This window comes from Lissotriton helveticus, chromosome 5_1 (genome assembly GCF_964261635.1).
Source record: "Lissotriton helveticus chromosome 5_1, aLisHel1.1, whole genome shotgun sequence".
NCBI classification, from domain to species: Eukaryota; Metazoa; Chordata; class Amphibia; order Caudata; family Salamandridae; genus Lissotriton; species Lissotriton helveticus.
In genome coordinates this window covers 787,291,181-787,311,423 of record NC_136065.1, presented here as the reverse complement: position 1 = coordinate 787,311,423, position 20,243 = coordinate 787,291,181, and positions in this window count along the sequence as shown.

The window sequence follows — 20,243 nt, the reverse complement described above, 5'->3', positions numbered from 1 at the left end:
ATTTTGCTGGATCATAAACTGAATTTGAATCCTCCTCTGAAGAGAGCTTATGTTCAATCTTTTAACAGTGTAGTTCATAGTATTGATGCTTTTTCTAAGCAGATAGGGTCTAGCCATATAAAGTCTTTACTGCATCTTTACAATGTGAAATGTGTCCCAACTGTACACATTAGAGCAGTTATTTGGGGGTATAAACCCTGGTGGCAGAGAACAAATTCTTTAGAAGAATGCTGCAGATTCCCCAGAGTGTTCCTGCAGAGATAATGCATGATGACCTGTGAACAGATTGTATACAATTGTGAACCATACTTTTATGGTTTTGTAATAGGGCTGAAAAGTTTGTTTGAGTTTAATAGGAAACACTTGAGAAACCATATGTTTCAGGGGTGTTATAGTTAGCTGGACATTTCACTTGTACAAAACCATAGAAATTCCACTGTTATAGTTAGTTCTGCTAACTATAACTCGCGCACCCGCAATGCACTGCTGATGATATCACATATTACATCATTCCTGACATGGTGAGTGACATCACTGATGACATCTTTTTTTTTATTTTTTATTTATTTATTGAGTTTTTTCCCTTTTATCCCGTGGTGGTGGGAGACAAGTTAAACCATCAAAACATAAATCATACATACATAAAAAAATAATTATAAAAACATGAGAGAAAGAAAAAAAATGATCATAATTAATTTGCAACCCATTTTTCAAATGGTGCCCAGTTCTTAGAAGCGATTAAACGTCTTTTCTTTCCTCTGAAAGCCTGAACTGAAGTCTCAAGTTTATACCAGGCCAACATCCTGGCCTTCCAATGACAAAAGGTAGGGGGTTCAGGATTTATCCAAAGCGATGTAACACAGAGTCTGACCATACCCATGGTGATAACAAGAAAAGCTTGCAAATGTCTTGTTTTTTCCAGGGCCGTAGAATATCCATAGCCAGTAATTATCATTTCAGCTGAAATTTTGACTGAGGTTTGAGTGATCTGTGTTAAAAAGGTTTCAATTTGGTTGATGAAGAGAGATAACTCCGGACAATTATAGAACATATGGACGGAATCTGCAGAGGGAAATTTACATCTTGCACAAAACGAACCTTTGCCCTCATTAACAACCCCCCATCTAACAAGTTTTGCAGGTGTATAGTAAAGATTGAACATGGCCATGTAACTTTGTGAGCGAAGAGTACCTGAAACCAAGACAGACCTAGCTAATACCAATGGAAGTTTTAAATCAATAGAAGGTACTCCGAATTTAGTCGTCCACTTGCTGTTCTGATCATATAGATCGTCAGGAAGTTGGGATAGAAAAGACTGATATAAACTGCCGATTTTCATTTTCTTTCTAATAGATTCAACTATAGCAATTTTTTTGAAACATTATTGGATTTTGAGGGAGATTATTATCCAAAAAACTTCTCAATTGCAGATATTTAAAAAAGTGATTGGGCTGCAAATGAAATTTCTCCTTTAAAAAACTAAAAGAGGCTATTTGCCCTAGATCAGCTAAGTCACCAATCTCCTTCAAACCGAGAGCTGTCCAAATATTTGCCACCCCCTCTTGAAATATCATTGGAAGTAATCCAGAGGCGTTCAATGGGGTATAATAAGCAAGCTTAGAAAAATGAAAATGTCAACGGACTTTTTGCCAAACCGAGAATAATGCCCACAATACCTTAAATGTAGTTTTTTTTAAATAACTCGGTTCAAGTATACGAGTTAATACACCTTTTGTGGAGTCTCCCAATGATATTGAATAGATTGAAGGTGAAAGATGGACCGGAAGCTCAACAGCATCACCTAATAGAGGAACAGCAAAATGTTGGACCATGGCTGCCCAATAATAATACATTAAATTTGGCACTGTCCACCCCCCACGATCCTGCGGAAGACAGGTCCACTTAGCCGCCCTCCTTGGTTTACGATATGACCATAAAAATCGTTGGCATATCCGTTCTGCTTTTTTTTAAATTATAGGAGGGATTAATAATGGAATGGATCTGAAAAGATATAAAAATTTAGGGAGAACAAACATTTTAAGAATATTAGATCGGCCGAATAGCGAGAGATGCAGGTGATCCAACCGCTCTAATTTATTATGAAGAGAATCGATAGTAGGGGAATAATTGAGATCTAGGATCTGATCTACATCAGGCGAGATTTGAACGCCGAGGTATGTTGCTTCCATAGTGGTAGAAACTTGAGAAATGGGCATAGCCGTAGATTGTAGAATTTGCGTCTTTGCAATATTTAATTTGGAGCCCGAAATTAAGCCAAATTGAACTGCAAGAGTCATTAATGCAGGAAAGGATTGAGCAACATTATCGGTTAGAACTATAATGTCATCAGCATATGCAAATGCCTTATATTCAATTCCATGAACAATAACGGGAGTAATGGTCTGAGATTTTTCTATTAAACATAAAAAAGGATCAATGAATAAAGCAAAAAGAAGGGGAGAACAGGGGCATCCTTGTCTGGTGCCCCTTCTAATGGAAAAATAAGGTGATTCACTACCAGAGATACAGATTTTAGCAGTTGGAGAAATATACAGGGCTTGTAGAGCTTGAATAAACTTTGGTGTGTAACCCTTCCAACGCGAAACACCCCACAGGTACCCCCAGGAGACCCTGTCGAACGCCTTCTCGGCGTCCAATAGGATCACCCCGTGGGCAGAGTTTGTAGTTTTCGCCCAGTCTAACAGAGCTACTACACGCCTAATATGGTCAGTCGTGTCTCGGCGGGGGATAAACCCGTGCTGACGGATAGAAACCAAGGTGACAATTGTTTGGGTTAAACTGAAAGCAAGTATTCTTGAATAGATTTTACTGTCTGTGTTAATAAGTGCTATCGGCCGATAAGATGCTGGGTTTAATTCATCCTTACCTTTCTTTCTGAAAAGAACGATAGTGGATTGTCGCCAAGAATCAGGGATTAACCCATTCTGGGCAAGGCGAAAGACTTCTAGCATTTGCTGCTTAAATAAGTATGAAAAAGTTTTATAAAATTCCAAATGAATAAAATCCGGTCCTGCCGCTTTACCATTAGAAAGAGATTTCATAGCGATCACTACTTCTTCCCAGCTAATGGGTTCAGTCAGAATTTGATTCTGATCGTCGGTAACCTTTTGGGTGTCAATAGATTGCAAAAATTGATTTAAACTAGTTTGTTGTTGTAGAATTATATTGGTATCTTCTGTATATAAAGTTGAATAAAAATCAACAAAGGCATTTACAACACCGCTAGTTGTGTCCTGAATGTTACCGAAACGATCTTTAACCCTAATGATCTGGTTAGCTACAGCCCTTTGTTGTAAACGTTTGGCTAAAACCTTACTGGAATTTTCACCCAATTCATACATTGAAGTTCGAAATTGGAAATATTTGGTTGCTATATCTTTATAAAAAGGCTCTAATAGGTTAGATTTGGCTATAGCGACTAATTTCAAGCTGGCTGCTAAGTCTTCCCCCATACGGATTTTAAGACTTAAATCCAATTCAGCTTGTTGAAGGGCTGCAAATCTAGTTTTAACAATTTGCTGCTCAGTCTTACAGCGATAGGAGGCAAATCTTTTGGTTTCACCGCGCAATGCGGCTTTGAATGTGTCCCAGACAATGCCAACCGAGGCAGTACCGGTGTTGATTACAAAGAACTCTGAAATCCAAAGACTAAGTTGTTCCTGATATGATTTATCTAATAAAAGTTTCTTATCAAATTTCCATGATCTGATTTGATTGATAGGGCGATCCGAAGGACAACTAAAGATAATAGGGTTATGGTCGGATATGGTCCTTGGGTTGATTTCAATCTTAACAGACTCAATAATTTGGAGAGAGGTGAAGACATAATCAATACGAACCATTTTATTGTTTGGTATTGAATAAAAAGTATAGCCCTCTTGATTTGAATGGTGATAGTGCCATGTATCTGACAAGCCGTGTTCAATTAAAAGAATTCAAAGGGCCTTGTAAACTTGGGGCTTTCGTCCGACATATGTGTTGTGCTTTGTTATATCTAAGTGACTAGGACTATTGATATTTAAATCCCCACAAAAAACATAGGATGAGGCCACGTAGCTAATTCTACATTTAAATTCCTCAGAACCTGTGGGTCGTCTAAATTGGAAGCGTATATCGAGCAAATAGAAAACAAACGACCATTAACCAGTAACTCTACTATTAACCATCTACCATAATTGTCTTGTTTTACTCTTTTAATACGCCCTATCCCGGACTTTAAAATAATGGCTACACCCATAATTGTAGAGGTTTGTCGAGTACAAGCCGCTAATTCATACCCTAAGAATCTAAGATAGGACCGGTTGGCCCAAGGAATATGGGTTTCCTGCAGGCAGATTATATCCACCTGCATCACCTTCAACAACTTATAATAAATCCTGCGTTTCTTAGGGTCATTTAATCCACAAATATTCCAAGTTACACATGTCAGTCTAGAGACAGCCATGAGATTTGATCGAAGACAGACAGCCCTAAGCATCTATTAAACCTTTTATAACAAGTATAATTTGAATTTGAATTTTTAAGAATTTATAGAGCGCACGTTCACTATACAGTTTCTTGGCGCTGGGGGGAATACTAGACTGAAAGGACACAAAGGACTAGGGGCTGAAAGCTTGCTGGAATAAAAAAGTTTTGAGGGCCTTGCGAAACTCCATGTAGGAAGGGGAGTGTCTGACTGAAGGCCGAAGGGTGTTCCAAAAGGTAGGAGCAAGGACCGAAAATTTCTGGCCTCCTGATCTTTGTTTTTTGAAACGGGGGATGACTAATAAAGATTTGGTGGATGATCGAAGATCTCTGAGAGGGCAGTAGACGGTGATGGCAGAGTTAATAAAGGCGGGAGCCGTGCCCGCCCGGGCTTGAAAAGTAAGGCATCCGAGTTTAAAAAGGGCCCGTTGTTTGATAGGGAGCCAATGAAGGGCAGAGAGGAGAGGAGAGGAGTGGTGGGACTTGGATAGGCCATATATCAGGCGGGCTGCCTGGTTCTGCACCAACTGGAGACATTGAAGTGCGTAGGCGGGAGCGCCATTGTAAATAATGTTGCCATAGTCGATCTTGGATAAGAACATGGCCATTAGAATCAGTTTAAGTGCAGGGGAGGAGAAAAACCGGGCTATTTTCCTAATAGCGCGCAGGGTAAGAAAACAGGAGGAAACAACAGAACTAATGTGGGAATGAAGTGTAAGATGATGATTAAGTGTGATTCCAAGGGTTTTGACAGAGTGAGAGGGAATGGGGGGGAACCAAGGAGGGGGGGACAAAAGGAGGGAGACCAAGGGTTGTCACTGCCACCAGTCAGAACCAGTTCTGTTTTATCCGGGTTGAGTTTGAGATGGTTTGCATTCATCCAATCCCGGATAAACAGCATGACGGACTGGAAGCTAGTGATACCTGATGTGAGGGAAGAGAAATTAAAAATGAGTTGGAGGTCATCAGCATAGTTATAAACTGTGACCTCCATTTGTTGCAATGCAAAAATAAGAGGAAAAATGTAGAGATTAAATAAAAGGGGAGAAAGGGAGGAACCCTGAGGGACACCACAGTGCACACTGCGAGGCGAAGCAGAAGTCGGCCAGATGGACAGCCTGGGTACGGTCAGACAGGAAGAAGCCTAGCCAGGCCAATATCTGTCCCCCTATGCCCGCCGCCTTGACACGGGACAAAAGGATGGAGTGGTCCACCGTGTCAAAAGCGGCGGACAAATCCAGAAGGACTAAGGCCTGGGGGGTGTTGGTATCGAGCCCCTCCCTGAGTTGGTCCATGACCGAGTTGACCACTTTTTCAGTCGAATGGCGAGGGCGAAACCCCACCTGGCAGGGAGCGAGGTAGTTAGTGGCCTCTACGAAGGAGCTGAGCGTCTGGGTGACATGAGACTCAGCTACCTTTCCCAGGTACGGAAGAAGGGATATAGGGCGATAGTTAGCCGGGGAGGCAGGGTCCGACCGCGGCTTTTTTAGTATAGGGATAATTATGGCGGTCTTGAAAGGGGTAGGGACGAAACCATGCGTGAGGGAGTCATTCAAAAGGGTAAGGGCAGGGGATGGACAATCAGAAAAGACCTGGCAAAGGATGCAAGCCGGGCAAATGTCGGCTGGAGAGCCAGACTTAACACGCCTCAGTAGGGGAAGCAGGGATTCTGTAGTCAGTGCAGGGATGTGGGTAAGGGACAAATTATTGACAGGCGGTTGGGGGTCAGTAAAGGTAGGCGAGGGGGGAGAAATATTGGCTTTGATACAAGCAATTTTCTCGATAAAAAACTCGTTAAGTGAGTCGCATAGGGCCTGAGAAGAGGGGATCTTGGGCAGAGTTCTCTCCGATGATGCTTGCTCATGGACGGTGGCAAAGATCTCCCGTGGCTGGCTTTCCGCAGCTAGAATACGACCTGAAAAATATTCTATCTTAGCTGCCAAGATGTCTTTTTTATATTCACTGAGAGTATTAATATAGTGTTGCCTACGGGTCGGGCAGTATGCTATTCTCCAAGCTCGTTCAGCCTGTCGTAACTCCAGTTTCTTGGCTTTAAGGCTAGGACTGAACCACTTGTTGGCATTATGGGTGCGGTTGATGGAGATCCGCTTCAGGGGAGCCACTAGGTCGCAGGCTTTAATAAGCCAGCGATCTAAGGTGGTGACCTGGGAATGTGGAGCCAAGCCCGATAGATCCGGGCAGGTGGTAGTTAGTGAGTTGCATAAAGATGGAATGTCAACTCGTTTCCAATTCCTTGCCCAGGTGTTTTTGGTGACAAAAGGTGTTTTATCAAGGCTCAAGTCTAAGGAGAAAGCAAGCAGGGAATGATCAGACCATGGGCAGGGCGAAATAGTTGGAACAGAAATCGGGATGTTTAATGCCCATATCTGATCGAGAATATGGCCTCGATTGTGGGTAGGATCATGAACGTGCTGGATGAAGTTGAGACTAAGAAGCAATTGAGTAAAATCTATGGAAATACTGTCCTCGGCGGGGTCAGTAGACCAGAAATTAAAGTCTCCCAAAACGAGGACAGCGGCACTGTTGACTGCCAAGGTGGCCTGTAAGTCCTGGAGGGCTGAGAGGAAGCCAGGGGATGGCTGAGGTGGCCGGTACATAAGTACACAGGTAAAAGAGGTCTTAAAGGAAGTGGAGCGTGCTACAAGGCAATCGGCTGCTGGTATCGTAGGCGAAGCAAGTATCTGAAAATGGAGTCCCTTACGGGCAATCAGAGCTACCCCGCCGCCTGCTCTCCCCTCCGGTCGGTCGGCACGGAGCATGGAGTAATGAGACGGGAGGGCCGCCAGGACGCTCGATAGGGAGTCAGAACGATACCATGTTTCAGTTAAAAACAATAGATCTGGGGATTTGGAATCTAGGAGATCAAAAAGTTCAATTTGGTGCTTGACAGCTGATCTTGTGTTCAACAGGAGGGCGGTGGTGAGGGGGGGGAGCGGGCATGGTGGCCATAGGTGAGGCAATACCTAGGGCTTGAACGTAAGACAATATTTCAGGATTTAGAGGCCAGTTCCTGTGGAGATAGCGCAACTGAGCGGAGGAATATGCTACAGAACGGGCATGGTGGTGTGCCCCTTGCCCCGGTCGGCAGCGGACGGGCGCAGACGGGCTTAACTTTGGCGCAACTTCGGCGCGCCATCGTCGCGCCCGCTGCCCTCGTCCGCTGCGCTTCCGGAAGCACATGTGCGCTTTATGCGGGAGAGCCTCGGACAACTAGACCGCCTAGTCTGGTCTCCGTGTCCTTCAGTCTCTCCCAAGATGGCGCCCGCTTTCCACCCGACCGGCACAGAGAGCCGTGGGGGAAGAGCCGCCCTCCACGCAATTACAATCAGACAGTTTTTTAAAGAAAGATACAAAGATTAGTGTCACATCAGATGCATTCAGAAAACATAACCAATTATTGATGAATAATCTGGTCATCTCTGTCGACCACCACTACCACCACACCACCCCACACCCACCCTGATTAGCCCACCCACCCTATCTGAACCCACCCCCCTACCCGATTGACCCCCAAGCCCCTCTCCCCCCACACTGGGCATCAGGACCTAGGTCCTTGTGATGGTTGAGTAAGCGTTTCCTCACACTCCACTGAACCTACAGTATTCCCCCTTTTCAGATATCGGATGACCCTGACAGAGCTTAAAGAGAAAAAAAATACAGAGTTTTATGTACACCAATCGGGTCATCGTAGAAGGAAAAACGATAGAACACAAAAGAGAATGACTTCTGTCATATGTTTAAGAATCAGAATGATACATTGCCTAACTCAGGCTATATTAAGTCCAGAAATTCCTTAGCAGGTATCTCCGACAAAAAAAACCTTGTCTGGCCCTTAAAAATTACTTTTAATTTTGCCGGAAAAAGCAAAAACACCTGGGCCCCCTTAGCCTGAAATAGAGGAATCTGTTGCCGGAGATGCCAGCGGCGGGTGACCGTCTCTGAGCAGAAGTCCGGACGGACAAAGAATTGACATTCCTTGGCAGATCTTTTTTTGTTAGGTCTGGCGAGATCAAATATACGTTCGCGGGCAAGGAAATTATTAAAACAGACCAGAATGGCACGGGGATAGGGATTATTCGCAGCAGCAAACGATTGTTTTTTCTTATTTAGTGGAAAACGATGTGCTCTTTGTATCTCAAGATTCCAATCCCAAGGGGTGACCTCTGGGAAAGCCTCAGAGAAAAGCTCCACTATAAACTGCCGGACATCGTCACCCTCTTTGTTTTCCTCTATCCCAAGGATGCGAAGATTATTCCTTCTCGCCCGATTTTCAAGATCTGAAAGCTTCCATAGGATATCCTTACGTTGTTCTTTGACCTCTGTGACTAACTCTTTCTGAATAGTTGCGGCATCTTCAAGAGACAAAATCCTTTCTTCAGCTTCAGCAATCCTGACAGTAGTCTCAGTTCATGTTTTGATAACCCGTCAAAGAGAGTTCTGCATTTTACGGCAAGCCCCCTGCCTGGTTGCTTCCCTATGCATCATTATAGTTTGGTAGATCGTTACCAATGAGACCTCTTCGGGGATATCTGACATAGTCACAGTAGTACCTCCACACATATCATGCACTGTTAAATCAGACTGTTCCATGGATAGATCCCTCTGCAAATTTTGCGGATTAGGCTGGGATGATACCTTAGTTCCCGGAGCTTTGCGGACTGTATCAATATTCAAATCTTTCGATTCCTGACTAACACGCCAATCGGCAGAATCACTGTCATAATCCAGCGACTGGAGCTCTGGACAATCAGCATCATCCTCCCCAGATAAAGAGTGATCGGAAACAGAATAAAAGTTCTCAGTAGACTCACTAACCTCAGACCCCATGGTGTCGTGAGAATATTGTATAGGCAGCTCCAGAAGAGTAGATATATGATTATTGGTAGCCTGAACTACATTATCCAGCATGCATTGGACTGGAGAGGTCTGATGAAGAGAGGGGTCTAAGGCTGAGCCTGGAGTCAGAGTTAATTCTTTTAGTGCAGGGAGCTCGGAGGGGGGGGGGGCTTGCAGAGACAGAAAGCAACATGGTAGGTACTGTCACTGAAGTACTCACCCCCCCTTTGTGGCAGAGTCTGTAGATGAGATTGAGTTTTCCCCTTGCACTCCGACAGAGGAACCGTCATCTGTGGTAGAAGCTTTTCCCTTCACTCCGAGTTTGTTGAACATCGCCGGTAATGTCTGCCCCTTAGCGATAATTACAACGAGTCACCGGCGCAGGCTTGTCAGTGCTGACAGAGCGAGTCTTCAGAGCCGTGGCCGCAGAATTCTTCGGATCAGCCTCCTGCTGACCACGGGCTGCACTGCGGGATTTGAGAGCGGTAGCTGCCGCTTTCGAAAGAACCTTCGGCGGCATCCTTTTTCCTCTGGCGGGTGGCGTGAAGCAATAACCAGAAGAGCAAGCAGGAAAGCAACCGCTAAGTTGCAGAGGGGAGGATCCCAGGTCGAGCGCCAAACCAGGTGAGCAGCAAGTAGAACGGTATGGAGCCTGTCGGAGCCAGGAGAGCTTTCGTAGAATTGCAGGTCTAATAATGTTCAAGCGGAGAGTTAGTGCCATAAACAAGATCAACGTCTTGCTGCCAGATGAACAGAGAATGTTTAGGCAATATTGCTCAAAACGCAGACAGAGCGGTCATTCAGGGGTCCGCTGTGGCTCAGAGAAGAACGCCAGCTCACTCGGCCAAGAGCTCGGCCGCCATCTTGCCCCAACATCACTGATGACATCTTAAATGACATCACTGATCACATCACTGATGACATCATCCAGTGAATGTGGTTTAGTTTGAAATTTAAATATGTATTATATATATACATACCAATCTGTATTGAAGGTTGAGTGGATATACAACTGTCTGGATGGAGGATTTAGTAGCTGTCTGACTGTCTGTTTAAGTGAGTAATTAAAAGTGTCTCAATTAGTACATGGATTAGTAACTAAACTATGTGAATGTGTGCATCACTGTCTCTGTTGTTGCATAACATGCTGCATCAGTTGGTCACTAACTACATGAGTATGTATATTAGTTATTAATTAGTTGGGTGAGTATTTGTATGGGACACTGAGTTTGTGTGTGGTTGGATGGGATGTGTGTAACTCTGAATAGATGTGTGAAGGGTTGATTGACTAGGTGTATAGGTTTAAGAGTGCATGTGGAAACAGTTGTTTGGGTGACTGAGTGTATTTATTTGTGTGTTGGTGAGCGAATATATGTTTTAGTTGTACATCTTCAACAAAGTAAAAAAATAAAAGGCATTGCGTGTGAGAGTTGGTGTAAATAAATACATATATGTAAGAGTCAGTGATTGTGAGAGTAACTATATGAATGAGTGTATAATTGTAATAGTGATTTTTTAACATAATACCTATGAGTTACTATGTGTTTGAATAAATGAGGTGTTGTGTGTATAATTGTGTAAATGAGTAAATGTAAGTGTGATTAATTTTTTTCATGAGTGAGTAGGATGACTGCATAACCGACTAAGATGACTGCTGATGTGTCAATGTCTGTATATGTGTATAAGTGCATTTGATTGTGTTCTTTTAATTAGTGACTGCATGTATAAGTGATTCTATTGTTGAATGGGTAGTTGTGTGTTTTGACTTAGGAATCAGTGAGTGGGTATGAAGTAACTGGTATTGGTGTGTCAATTCAAACTGAAATATTGTTTTATTTTGTTTTGTTTTATTTTTTTATTTTAATATATTTATATTATTTTTCCCAATTTTTTTTCGGAATCGCACACCCAAAGCGTACACATCATGGTAGGTGCGCGAATTCTAGCTGCCATTTTAGAAAAGTCGTGAAGGTTCCATGTACAGTGTGCTGCGGCTGCATGTTTTTCAGTTACATCATATACATTTAATATTACGTGAAGTGCAAGATTGGTATGCGACCAGTCCGCGACTCCTGCTCCCGCACATTCGTGACACATGCGCATTACGGTACGCGACGCTGGCGCAGCAGCGGGTCCCACATGACGTCATATACATGCTGGAGCGCGCTGGGTGCGCGACTCCCCCAAAATGTTTTATGTTCTAAAGTGATATGTATGTGTATTTATTATACATATTAGGGCAAGAGATTATCTAATATATTCATAAAAATAATATATTTGTACTTATAATAAACTTATATTATTTTTAAATATATTTTTGCGAAGTCGCGTCAGGTGCGTGCTTCGTGAGTGCAGAGTGAGCGGATCCCATGTGACCTAAAAAAAAAAGATTTCATTGGTTCATAACATTTCCCACTGTAACTATTTAAGGACCCCACCAATTGCAATCATTCTTGTTGGAGCAACTTTAGAGAGACATTTCTTTTCCTACGGCAACCCTTTTTGCTTGTTTTTTTTGGTGTTTTTCAAAAAATATCAAACAAAATGGCATCTGGACAGCAGCAGCAGCAGGAGGAAGTATCTTCTGAAGAAGAATTGTTGCAGGAGGCACCACGTCCAGAGAGGCCGGAATCTGTCGTATGGAAATTCTTCACTTTTCACCTGGAGAGAAGAAAGTAAATGCGAGAAAGGTGACATGCAGAATTTGTGACCGAGTCCTGTCAAGAGGCAGGGAAATAAAATACTCTTGGGCACTACTTCTATGTTCAAGCATCTCCCAACCACATATCCTCCCAATCTTGCTCGGGAGGAAATGAGGCGAGCTGCTTTGTACCCCTCACCTGCTGTGGCAAGTACATCTGGAGCGTCCTCAGGAACACCTGCAATGGATGTTAGGCCAGAATTTGCCTTACTCGAGCAACACTGTGTGAAGTGTAAGAAACTTATAAGCTTCGGTGAGCAGTCAGTGGATGCAGTTTGGGCTGCGCAGCGCAACCATCGTTGTTAATTTTTTATTGTTTTTGGAATGAGAAGTAATTTCAAAAGTTTCCTGTGTTATTGGTTATTTTTTTTGTTCAGTTTTTGAAAAATTACCCAAAAAATATAAACATTTTAAAAAAAATACCAAAAAATATACGAAAGAATAAAAGAAGAAAAAAAAAGTTCTCATCTAAACTACCTTATCTGGTTAAAGAAAGAACTATTATTGCAAGGTAATGTGTGAAATTTTTGTTGAATATATGTATACAGCATGATTGACTGAAAGAATGCATTAGTAGTGTATGGTGAATTTACAGGTGAAGATTTATGAGGAAGTGCTGCAGCGTGACACTGCAAGCTCTTTAGCTGCACTGCGGCACTTCCAAAGCACAGGGATGTGACATATGTACATGAATATGTTGCAACTCTGTGCTTCCCTCAGCAGTGCTGCACAAACTGCAGCCATGTAGTGACACAGGTACCCTTGCTCCATGGTGCAAGGATGTATGTGTCGTCCGGAGATTGTTTTTGTGCAGTAAGGAACACCTTCCTGCACAAAAATATTCAGTAAAGGCATTTTCCTCTTTCAATGTATGCTGAGGAATGCAGCATGCATTGAAAGAGGAAAAAATGAGGAGAAATGAAAACAATTCTCCTCATTGCGCCTTGCTACACCAACTCTAGGATGACGCAGCATTCACACACATCTCCAGATTTACGATATCTCATAAATCTGGAGATGTGTCTTGTTCTATGGGTGTTGCGCGGGAACAGCCACAGCAACACCTATGGAACGACCCTTCAATGCAAAGTTCTGTGTATGAAGGGGCCGTATTTATAAGGAGAGGAAAAACCATGCAGGGTGGCTTTTCCTCTCCATGTAAATATGAAGGAGTGCCTGGCGCCATCACTACGTTACAAAAAGTGATATACTGGTGGCACAGGGTGCTTGTAAATCTGCCCCATAAGTGCTTAGGGATTGGTAGACTGATACAATAAGAACATAGCGCTGGATGGGTGATTGAAGAATTGCATGAGACTGACAGGAGATATCCTACGCTGCATGGGTACTACTTCAGTATTTAATGGAGTGGACCAATAGTATGTATCTGCTTAGAGATTTGTAGGGATTATGCACAGAATATTTTATGTGTACTTGTTTTGGTGCCTAGGTCATTTTATAAGAATACCACTAGTAACTGGAATGATGACAGTGCTGCAAACAGAGTGAACACTTAAGTTATAAGTGCTTACGTATTGGTGGAGTGATAGGATAAGTAGATAGTGGTAGATAAGTGATTAGAGAAGTGCATGGGACAGACTGGACAATTCCTACACTGCATGAGTACTAACTGGGTATTTAGAAGAGTGTATCAATAGTATGTAGCTAGTTAGAGGTCTGCTTGAATAGTGCGCAAAATATTATAGCTGTACTTGTGTTAGTAGCTAGGCCATTCCATAAGTTCATGACTAGTAACTAGGATAATTACAGTATTACAAACAGAGTGTATAGTGAATTTATAAGTGCTTAGGTATTGGTGGAGTAATAGGATAAGTAGATAGTGGTGGATGGGTGATTGGAGAAATGCATGGGATAGACAGGAGGATTCCTACACTGCATATGCACTAACTGGGTATTTAGAAGAGTGTATCAATTGTTTGTAGCTGATTAGAGGTGTGCTTGCATAGTGTACAAAATATTGTACCTGCACTTGTGTTAGTGACTACGCCATTCCTTAAGTATACGACTAATAACTGGAGTAATTTCAGTGTTGCAAAGAAAGTGTGAGCTGAATTTATAAGTGCTTAGGTATTGGTGGAGTGATAGGATACGTAGATAGTGCTGGATGGGTGAATGGAGAAGTGCATGGTATAGACAGAAGGATTCCTAGACTGCATAGGTACTAACTGGGTATTTAGAAGAGCGTATCAATAGTATGTAGCTGGTTAGAGGTCTGCATGCATAGTCCACAGAATATTGTAGCTGTACTAGTATTGGTGTGTCTATGGTTCCGAGAATGGCAGTCTGTATTTTAAGGTGTGAGGAGGTGCATCAGATGATCATGTGGATGATGTCATCAGTGATGTGATTTGAGATGTCATTAGTGATGTCACTGACCATGTCATGAGTGATGTAATATGTGACGTCATCAGCAGTGCATTGCGGGGGCGCGAGTTATAGTTAGCACAACTCTATATAACGGCCAAATTTCTCTTGTTTTGTACGAGTGAAATGTCCAACTAGTTATGACATCCATGAAATCTGTGGTTTTTTCAGTGCATTTCTGAGGTTTATTTAATGCTAATTTCTAACTATAATGTCCCTGAAACTTATGGTTTTTTCAGTGAATTATATATATATGTATTTAATCTCCTCTCACTCTTACAAGGAAGGAATCAGCACTCAGATTGTAGTTTGGAAGTATTTAATCTGCAAAGGACGTGATCCACGCATTTTGGCTCGTCCGAACCTTGATAACGATACAAGACGTCATTGTAGCATCCTTATTTAAATGTGCAACTGCCTAAAGCTGCCAACATTAACAAAGGACTACAGATTACTTTAATACAAAAAGGTGCCGGCCATATTGGCCTGGTCACGATGTGAAAATTCAGCAATTGATACAATAAAGTAAAGAAAACAAGTGTTAATATGCACACAATGTCATTTCAGCATATCTTGCCCCGATACCGCATACCTGAATGTACGTCAAAGTGACTTATTTATAATAAACATACTTAGGATTGCAAAAATCAACATAAACAATGGACTACACATTACTTTAAAGTATAAGGCTATCGGGCATATTATAATGGTTCATACCTTGAATAAAAGAAAAAAGAGGGGTGTTAATATACACACACTATCCCTAAATAAAGTTCTAGCGATTATAGTTCCATTCCATTAACAGCTCATTTGAGATGTCATGAGTGATGTCATGAGTGATATAACTGGCCATGTCATGAATGATGTAATGTCTGAGGTCATAATCAGAACATTGCGGGGGCATAAGTTGTAGTTAGCTCAGGTAACTATAAGTGCTGAATTTCACTGGTTGTGTATGAGTGAAATCTGAGTCTAACTATACCGTCCCTGTAATCTTTGGTTTTTTCTGCAAATTTCTAGTTTTTTTTAACGTTAAGCAAGATGCAAATCAAAATGGATGGTGGGGTGTTGGAAGCAGGGCATGGCATTGTGCTGCCCCCACCCAGGCTTGCTGCTCCTGTCTTCCCTCCTCCTAACCATCTATTGTCCAAGTCCATGTCCCTGCTCCCTTATTACAGCCATGTGTGGCCGTTGTTCTGCCACTGGCCTTCTCGCCTTCTCTGAGCAGATAGCTTGCTTCCCCATCCACCTCCTCCCTATCCTCTGTTGTTTGAATCCATGGACTAGCCTCCTCCCTCCTGCCATTGCCCTCCATTTAGCATGATGTACCAGTCCACTCCTCCTGCCCTCCATTGCCCAATTCTATGCCCTATCATTGACCTCCTGCTTAGCCTCTGTGCTTAGCATGCTGCCCCTATTCTCCTTCCCCCTGCCCTCCGATGTCTGTGTGCATGCCCCTGCTCTATCCTTTTTGCCCACCATGTTCCATGGACCTGCCACTCCTATCTACTCTGAGTGTTCTGTTGAGCTGCCACTCCTCTCCCACCTGCCTAGCATTGTCAGATGACTGTAACCGGTCCCTGCCACCTCCACCCAGCCTGTCCACATTCCACGCCCCTATCCCCTTCCTACTGTCCTCTATGGTCTATTTTACTGCCACACCCTTCTGCCCTCCCTGGTCTGTTGTGCTGCAACTGCTCCTCCTGCCTGCCCCACGTGGTCTGTTATGAGGCCCCTTCCCCTGAACTCTCTTGTCTGTGCTCAGGTCCTGACCCTCCCTTCTATCCTCCATGGTCCTTTGTGCTTACCCCTGTACCCTCCATCTTGCCCATCATAGTTATTGTGCTGCCACTAACCCTCCCGCTTGCTATGCATGGTCTTCTGTGCTGCCATGGCCCCTCCCACCTTCCCTGTGTGGTCAGATAGCTGCCCCATACCCCCTCCCTCCTTCCCTCCATGGTCTGTGTGTATGCCATTATAATCTCACTGTTGCTCTCCATGGTGTGTCTTGCTTCTAGTGCCCATCCTGCCTGACCTCCATGGTCATCTTGCTGCTCCTGCCCTGCCCCCTTGCCCCCAGCCCTCTGTTTCCATGTGCAGACCCCTATTCTCTCCTTCCTGGCTTGTCTGTTCCATTGTAATGCCCCTGATCCGTCCCTCATGGCCTTTTACAACCGTTATGCTGCCGCTTTCTCTCCTGTCTGTCCATTATGGTCAGCTAGCTACCATTGCCTCTTTACCCTCTGTTCTCTGTTGTCCATGTACATGGTCCTGTCCCCTCCCTATTGCTTTCTATGGATGGTTGTTCTGCACTACTGTCCTGTATACCCTGTGTGGTGTATTGTGCTGCTGCAAACCCTGATGCCTGCCCTGTAGGGTCAGTTTGGTGCACCTTTCCATGTCCCTCCTGTCCTCTGTTATTCAAGTCCATATCCCTACCCCAATTCCTCCTGCCTTCCATGATCCAATGTACCATACTTGCTAACATTTTGAACTTGGTAAGAGGGAGATTTAAAAAAAAAACCTGGGATATTGATTTTCCCCTTTGACTTACATTGAAAAAGAGGAGATTGTAGACAGGAGACAAATCAAATAAAGCCCATTTGGACGTAAAAACATTTAACGTTTCCTGGCTGAATCGGGTCTGTTGGCATGTATGGTGGTACTACAACTGCCTCTTCCTTCTGCCCACAATGGTCTATTATATTGCTACAGGCTCTCTTGCCAGTCCTGTATTCTTGGTTTGTTGCCCCTTCCCCCTTTTCCACTGCCTTCCATAGTCTGTTGTGCTGCCACTGCCCTTCCTGCCTGCCGAGTGTGGTCAAATTGTTGCCTCTGCACCCTCCTACCTGCCTTCAATTTTCAGAGTCTGTGACCCTGGCGTCTGCCTCTCAACAGTATCCTAATGAACAACTAGATTGCTAAAATTCTATATTTATTACAAATGTGTGGAACGCCTGATGTCATCTTGATGTAATCAAAACTGTAATACCTAGAGCTTTTTCTTTAGAAATGACATATATGAGAGGGTCTTATTTGCATCAAAATTATGGTTAGTGCTCTAAAAAACTAAAATGAGGACATACTTTCTGAGTTTTCAAATAGCGACAAAGCACTTTTAAATTATTTGTTATCTTTATGTTTTTTTATCCAGTTGACCACTTGATTAAATGTTGCACTTAGGGGAGAGGATGTGGTGTTACTTCCAGAGCTGCAGACTTTGCAACTAGGGAACCAGGTTGGAGTTTCTCCTTCAGCTCGACATTCTGTTATTCTGGTCAAATCACTTAATCTCCCCATATCTAAAACAAAACCAAAATTAATTTGTTCTTGTGTGATGTAACCAATGCTCATGTAAAGCACTCCAATACCTGACAAGTTTGCACTATAAAAAACTGCAACAACACAAAAAATAAAAAGTGTTTTGCACACTTCTGTCGTTGGGCTATATGCGGGCTACATCTGGGTGATATTTGTGTTACATTTTGGCTCTTTTGTCTCTGGTGGCCATCTTGGGAGATTTATTTGTGATGAAGTTTCCTAATTTCCTCATTTACTGCAGTCTTCTCAGTAGGAAATGCTTTCAGTTTTTTACTTTGATTCCATCAAGAAGGTATTCAGATATGTCACACATTTGCCATGAATTCTGAATGTTAGTACTCTAGTTGCCTATTAGATCACTGTAGCAAAGCTACTGCTCACCAGAGAAGTCTGTTGCTGGTATTAAAAGTGCAGGTTACAGTCTGCATGTCAGCATTTTTTAATGAATTAGAAGAGGATTTGAGAAGTCACTCAAAATGTGCCCTAATTTTTCTTTCTACAGCACTAATCATTCATTCATAACTTTATTTCGATTTGCATAAAATCACAAAAGTTAAAACAACATATACATAGTATAACAATATTGGAGCAACTCATTATAGTTATCAAAAGACAGAACAGTTAACAATACAGTATGTCCATTCAAGCACCTTATATATCCCTTAAAAATTATTTATAAATATATGTAAAAACATTAAAACGTTAAAACAGGCCCATAACGAATGGCCTAAAATTGGTGCTCTGCATTTACAGTGAATGAATCTTATCTATGGGGGGTAATACATAATAAATGTTTCAAAATGTAAGGAGGCCTATCAGGGGGTGGACTGATGCCTCTGCCTCTTCTCTTTCCAGTGGGACACCCATACCCAGCCTAGATACTTGGCTACTGCAACCACAACCGGTCCAGCCACTGATGTTTTGAGGATTCAAAGAGCCTCAAGGCTGGACCTAATACTCATTTTGGCACAGGTGGGTTTCAGCTATCTAGATCTGGGTTTGCTATAGGCGGGACAAACGAAAAAGATATGACCAAGTGTTTCTGTCATGTCCAAACAAAATGGGCAGTTGCTGGATTGATAGTTACCCCACTTAGATGTAAAATTATTAATGGGGAGCGTTCCCACCCTGAACTGATGGAATAACTTCCTATCGCGGGTTGATGAAATAATATCCCAATACCCCTCACAGTTCGGCTCCTGCTTGAAGTACAGGAAAACACTGGACAGGGAAGAGCTAGGGGAGGCCATAATACACTTCATATTAACCATTGTCCAATAGGCGGCTTTATACTCAGGTTTGGATGGAAATATACTTTCAGCTGGGGAAGTCCACAAGTGGCTTAAACCCATATCTGAAAGTATATTTTTAATACTCCTGTGCCACCCCAGTTTCCTGTTTACATCCAAATCCCTGACTTCCATCAAAGCCAGGGCGTAATGTGTGAGTTCTGGGGTCACCCATAGTCTTCTCCAATAGGCAACCAACCTGTAATGTGCCACATCCCTGACTGAATGGCACCCTAGATCGAAAAACAGGGGAAGTAAAGGGGTAGATTGGGGAAGACCAATTATTGATTGAAGGAATTTGTTCTGAGCCATGGCTAGACAGTCCAGATTCGCATAACCCCACAACTCAGCCCCATAAAGTAACGAGGCACTAATTTTAGAGTTATAGAGCTGAAGCACCGGTGCTATAGGTTTTGTATGGGACTGTCTATGCTCCTTCAGCAAAACCCCCGCAAGTTGGGCATGCCTAACAGCTTGACAGTCTACCTGCGGCTTCCAGCTTACCCTTCTGTTGATTAAAACGCCCAGATAAGAAAAAGTCTCAGTTTGTAAAGAATTCCCTCGTTCATACGGATGACACCAATAGCCTTTGGGGCGTTAGTCAGAACCATGTGCTAGGCCTTGTCAACATTGACAACAAGATCATGGTCCTGACAAAACTCCTCAATTCTGGACAGGGCACCCTGGAGGCCCTGTCTGGTTTTAGAAAGAATAAGGGTGTCGTCAGAGAACATTAGTAGTGGGATCCTGGTCCCCGCTAGGGTTGGAGCATTGGTGGGGAAATCCTTGAAGTATTGTACAACCCCATTTATGTCAATTGAAAAGAGAGTGGAGCAAGGACACACCCTTGTCTCACCCCCCTTTCAACCGGAAATGTTTAGTAGTATTGCCCCTTGCATCCCATCTAACCTGGGCAAAGTTGTCAGTATATAATTTCACCACAAAAGCCAAGAGGTCTGCCGGCATACCTAGTCTTTTCAGTGTACACCACAGCTTGATGCGTGGGACCAAGTCAAAAGCTGACTTGAGGTCCACGAACGCTGCAAAGATGGTTCCCCTCCCTATGGTTACAGTGCGCCAATATATCAGAATAAACCTTATAACCTTGTCCACAGTACTAGTGCTTAGCCGGATCCCTGCCTGGAAGTTTGAGAGGATAGCATGTTCCTCCAACCAGGCCTGAATTCTGCCTAGCACCACCCTTG